Below are 6,000 nucleotides of genomic sequence, written 5' to 3' on the forward strand. Positions count from 1 at the left end.
AAAGGGATTGGCATTTGCAACCAATAACACTTGTAAAGAACATTTGACATCTTTGTGTTTATGCTCTTTATACTTTGCAAATTTGAGCCCATGCATTCATCTTTTTGATCTATATTGCTTTTTTTTGCCTTCTGACAAATCTGTGATATGACAAATCACTGGTGACAATCTGAGGCATCTTTAAGAAGAAAGCACTATTTAATGGTTCTCACTTGGCAGCCAAAGGACTCCGAGTGCTCTGTTAAGATGTCGTTAGGAGCTGGTGATGCAAATAATATCTCAGTCAAAATACGTGCAGTGTGTGCAACGAGAGGAATTGAATTTCTCTCTGTAGAACTGCTTCTCATCCGGTTTGACAGCCCTGGGGTGAGAGATACGTCCCTCATGATTCTCCATGCCTATGCATTTCTTCCCTTGAATTTTATGTTGCCTTTTAATTTTCTTCAGATTTTGCCCACAGCTTGTTGATTTTTAAGCAAAACCAGCATGCTGCTCTAAAACCCATGCCTTCTGTCATTATATTTACTTTTCCGTGAATTCTTCTAGAAAGCTTTGTCTGCAGTTGGAATGATGCTTTAAATTTGTGATCTGAACATTCCATTTATGGTGGAGGTTTGAGTTGCTCAGGTGTCAGGTGTGGTCCCAAAGTCAACTTTCTCATGCCCCTGCCCTTCAGCCACAGAGACCTTAAAGCTTTGGTGCTGCTCAGGTGCTGCTCTTTGGTCTCGTCCAGAGGGACTCATTCAGAAGCTTTTCATGTCGACTGTTCTACTGGAAGGAGGTTTATACAAAGTTGAGCTTGTGTTTTATTTTTGATCTTTTATTGACAGAACAGATTGCTGTTGACGCAACTCATCATATGCTGAGCAGTAGTGAACTCTGCAGAACTGTGGAGGATGTCCCTAAAAACAACAGCTTTGCAAAAGGCTCCTTGCTGAGAGAAAAGCAAAAGGCTCCTTAATAAAAGAAAAGTTAATGTCTTATTCAATTAAAGCAAACATTTATATGTGAAGAAAAAAGCAAACATTTATATGTGAGGAAAAATGGCCAGATCCATTTTACGGTGATATTAAAAGGCATTACAGTGTCAGTTGAACCAACAAGGAAGAGTAGCAATTTATTCATCCATCAGAAACACAGCTGAAGCTTTCCAAACTTTATAAGATGAAACGAATATGTTGAACAAGGATTGCCATTCTGGTTTGAATGATCAATTTATTCAGTCTCTCTCCATTACTGAGGGTGATCTTGCTTAAATGTCTTATTGATACATCAATCTCTTGATTTTTTTTTTCCCCCCCTTCTGGATTTGACCACTACAAATGTAGTTTTAAATTTAAAAAATGTATCATGTTTTCATTATTCAGTGTGTGATTTCATCCCTTGTCTCTCAGTAAAACTGATGGAAGAGCCACATCCCTCAGGTTAGACAGTTGAAATCTGGTTGAAAGATTCAGGGGTCTCATAACACATGCAGTGTTTGCTTACTTGTGTATCCTGATGTTTGAAAACAAAGCACTTAAATAGGTTTTCTCTGCCACAGAACTGGTAAGTTGGGTTTTTTTGTTCCCAAATCTTTCATTTTGCTTCTTTAACATTAGCAAATTCAAGGGTTAACTCGCAGATTGTATCTAAGGCAGAAAAACATTATATAACTAGAACTCACCATTTGTTATAGACTTGCCTTTTTCAAGATGTGGTAATAAATGTGCTTGAAAGGGAGTCTTGACTAATAATGACCAATTTATATATATTAGAAGTACGTAGATCAAGGCTAGCCTGTCTTTCAAGAATTTTAACACATGAACAGTTTCTGTATTGGACCAAATGTGTGATTTCTGTGATCGGGATACGCAAAGCAATCACACGGAGACGAGAGATTTCGCAGAGCAGAGAGTTCTTCCGAGAGAGCCCAAGGCTGAGCCAAGGCCGAGAGCCCCTCTGCCTGTTTATTTCTTACTTTCTATACATTTGTGGGTCTGGCTGTGGATTGGCTTCTGGAGTTTTCACCTCCCAGCCGAATGGCCAGACCAACTGTCAGTTACAATTGTTTTCAGGTTAGAAATATGCAAACAAAGGACAGAGAATGAAAAACAAAGGATTTGTTTATGTTACATGTGTGAGAAAGGCAGAAACTGCTCCTAATATTGTACAGTAACTAAAAAGTCTGACTCCATTTTATGAACAATCAAAAGGCTTTAAAAAACTCAGAAAAACCAGGGTGACAGATTTCCACACAGATAGTTAGGTTTTTTTAATTGGGGGGGAGGAAAAAAAACCAAACCAAACAAAAACCCAAACCAAACAAAAAACCAAACCAAACCAAAAACAAAAAACCAAACAAACAAAACCACAACCAACTCAAAAACAAACAAAAAAAACACACTCCAAAACCAAATAAGCAAGCAAACAAACAAAAACAAAAAACACCCCAAAAAATACAATTGCAAAAAGTGAAAAAGTATGATCATATTAATTGCTGTACAGAAGTCTGGCAAATCCGTTGTTATTGGCTATGAAGAAAATAGTTTCCAAAATGATTAGCAATTACAAATTTCAGCGATGTTAACAACTTCTTTACATGGACTTCAGGGTCATATTAAAGATAATGTTTAATGTGACTCCTGAAGTCATGCTCTAAGACATCTAAGTTTCTAGTACTGTTAGAGGGGGAAAAACCCTTTCAGTTCATAGAATAGCATTTTCTACAGTTAAATATGTGAGCATAAGCAGTCATGGGCTTGGTTTCTTGTGGCTTTTTGGTGTTCTTAGTTCAACCACAAATAGCAGTTCACAATGACTCCTACGCACAACTGCCGCAGTGGATGTTCAGTTCTCTCTCCAGGAGTTTCTCACTTCGGAGCGAGTGCCGGTCCAGTGCTCTGCTGCAGCCACCCGGCTCCTGTGGCCGCGGCTCCCAGCGCTCGGGGCCGTGCGTCCTGCGGGTCTGCTCAGGACCTTGGCAGCTCAGCCCGCTGCTCTCTTCTCACTGCACTTGGCCATAGAGCTTAGAAGGTATCAGATGAGCTAAGAGACTGCATGACTGCATTAGCTCTGCCTCGTTAGACCAGCTCAACATCACCCTTCATTAATGCTGACACCACCAGCTGCGCATAGTACAGAGTGTGTGTGAAGGGGAGGCTGTGCAGGTCTGTGTTCACAGGGACCACCAGCATCCATCCTGGGCTGGCTGATACAGAGTGCAGTCAAACAAGCTGTTTGCAAGTGAAGAGCTCCCAGTTACAAATTCATTTTTTTGTTAAGACTTCCATGAGTATTTAATTAATTTCCACTCTCCAAGGAAAAATTCTGTCTAGGGGGGATACCCAGACATTTTAATTTTACGTATTTGTAGACAGGAAATCAGGTAATTTATGAGAGGCTTCTGAATCAAGCACCAAACCACTTCCATGGTTGTAAAGTGACTGGTTTTTGTTTGTGTACACATTACATATGCTGGCAGAAAAATGAGCATTTTTGGGTGTGAATATTTCTTAAATCATAAGAATTTTCATTAGATCATAGCATTATTAGAAGAGACCCCTTTTGTATATATGTGGTATTTTTCATATATCTTAAATAAGTGGTACAAATCAGGCATCTATCTGAAATTTCTTATCCCCTTCATAGGCAGCGGCTGCTTCTTCCTCTCTTGGGACAACCAAACTTTGTTTTTCTCCTGCAAAATACAGAAGTGCATTCCTCACTGAAAGAGGTGAAAGAGGACCTGAGCCATGGGCTTAGCCGTCCCAAAGGAGAAAACCCCCATTCCTGGAGAGAAGCTTGTCCATGTCTTGTGGCTCACCAGCCACCAGGCCATAGCTGAGAATCTGCCAGTCTGCATACTGAAGTGTTGGTAGTGCTGTTGATATAGAGGGCAGCTCTTCTTGATTTGAAACATATGAGCTGCTGCTTTATTCACAACTGCCTGGCAGTATAGACGTGAGCCCAACAGATATCCTGTCTAAACCCGGATACAGGAGATCCAGATAACCACCCTGAGAAGGTCCTTGAATCCCAGTGCTTCATTCCTCCAGTACAATTAAGTAGCAATTCTCTCTTTTGTATTTTCTGAATGTAAGCTCCTTAAGACAGATGCTGCGGTCTGTCGTATGCATTTAAAGTACTTCATGTGCTCAATCCAGCCCATGCTCAGCAGGCCCTTGATATCATTTGGAGAATCTAAGTATAATTGCCTGATTATTACATGTTATGGAGAAAATAGTACATGATTAGGCTATTAAAAGGTTGTATACTGAGTAACAGGATGAAGATTGCACTGACAATTGAGGTTTTTTCTGTCTCTTGAGGGCTTAGATTCCCAAAGTCTAGTAAAGCAGAAATTATCATATGAATTTGTGTAGACTGCCATGCCAGCTGTATTTGAGGCTGTATTGGAGACACAGTTACTCTCCCTGAGAGCCGAGAGAGTGGAAGGCAGCAGCACAATGCAATGACCTGCTATGTGTACGTGACAGCAGAGAGGTGTTAATGAGCTGCTTTGCTACCTGCCGAACAGCAAAGCTGTGTTGAGGCCAAAATGCATAGATGTGATGAACCCTTCTGGTCTTGTAATGCTACCAGCCAGACAAGGTTGTTCTGCCTCCCCTCTCCTTAGCACCTGATTTTAATTTCTTATGTTTCTTAACTCTGTAATCAGATGTTACTTATTTTCAAGCCATACTCTGTGCTCTTTGTCAGCCTTCATCCTTGGTCATTCTTTGAATTTTAAGATCAAAACTCTTATTTTCCCTTACAGAAGTGCCAGAGCTTTTCGTATGAAACTTGGGTTTGCCTCTCTCTCTCTCCCTCTCTCTCTTTTTTTTTTTTTTTTTTTTTTTTTTTTTTTTTTTTTTTTGGTTGGTTTGTTTGTTTTGTTTTGTTTGTTTGTTTTGTTTTGTTTATTTGTTTTTCCCTTTTCTGTAACCTCAGCCTTGGAAATAGCTGAATCCCTTGAGCCAAATCTTCCCAAAAAATGATCCTATTAGTCAGACAGCTAACATCAGGAATGTTTAGCCTGAATTGTTCAAAGTTATCCTGAAGCAGAGTATTACAATGGAAAATGTTAAGTAGCTTCCTCTAAGTGTGGCCAGTTGTGCTGCCAGTAATATCCTTGGCCTTGCAGAGAATGTTCTTGTGCTAGTTAAATTAGATTAACCCGGAAATTTGCTCATACTTTAATGTCTATCAAATCTGAGACTTCCAGGCTTAAGCCTGCTGCCACTAAAGCTGATGGTGAAGCTGTTGGATTCTGTGTGAACGTGGACTTTGCAGGGATGATGTCAAAATTTTGTACTGTTGAAATCTGTGAGTATTAATGTAAGAATATAGGCATTGCAGTGCAAAACTAAAGAAGATCTTTCAGACTGGACTTAAGTGTGAACAAGGATGTGTATGACAATTCCATCAGTTTTAATGTCGGCTTGTAAAAGTCTCTAAGTGTATTAAGAGCATAGGACTCCCTGTGGCTTCTGGTAAAATTACATTTTTAATATCCTAGAAAAAAAATCGTGTGATGAAGGGTTCAATTCAATTTTTCTGAATGCTTCATATATCGGAAGAGTTACAACTCTTGGGAGAGCATAATATAATATATAAAGTCATACTGGTATTTAATGTTTTGTCATTGTAGCTTCTGCTTTCGGCCTGTGCGCCTTATTCCATTACCCTCAGATATGCGGTGGCATTATTCAGATTTAAATAGCTTTTACCTCTCTCTGGCAAGAAAGCAATTCCAAGTGTATTATCTGCACTGTTTTTTTAAAAGAAACTGATAATATAAACTGCTGCCCTTTTCAGCTGGAGATGGCTGCCTGGTGGCACTATTTAATAGCAGATAAACAACTAGGGTCTCAGCTGGCATATTGTCACTTGGGTGTATAATATGTGCTCTGCTCCTGAGAACAGGTGAGACATTTGCAAATTTAAAATACTGAGCTACTTTGTCCTGTATTTCATATGTGTTAGGCAATTTTTTTTGTCCCCATGAAAATCTAGAGT

The sequence above is a fragment of the Hirundo rustica genome, chromosome 1, assembly GCF_015227805.2.
Source record: "Hirundo rustica isolate bHirRus1 chromosome 1, bHirRus1.pri.v3, whole genome shotgun sequence".
Taxonomy (NCBI): Eukaryota; Metazoa; Chordata; class Aves; order Passeriformes; family Hirundinidae; genus Hirundo; species Hirundo rustica.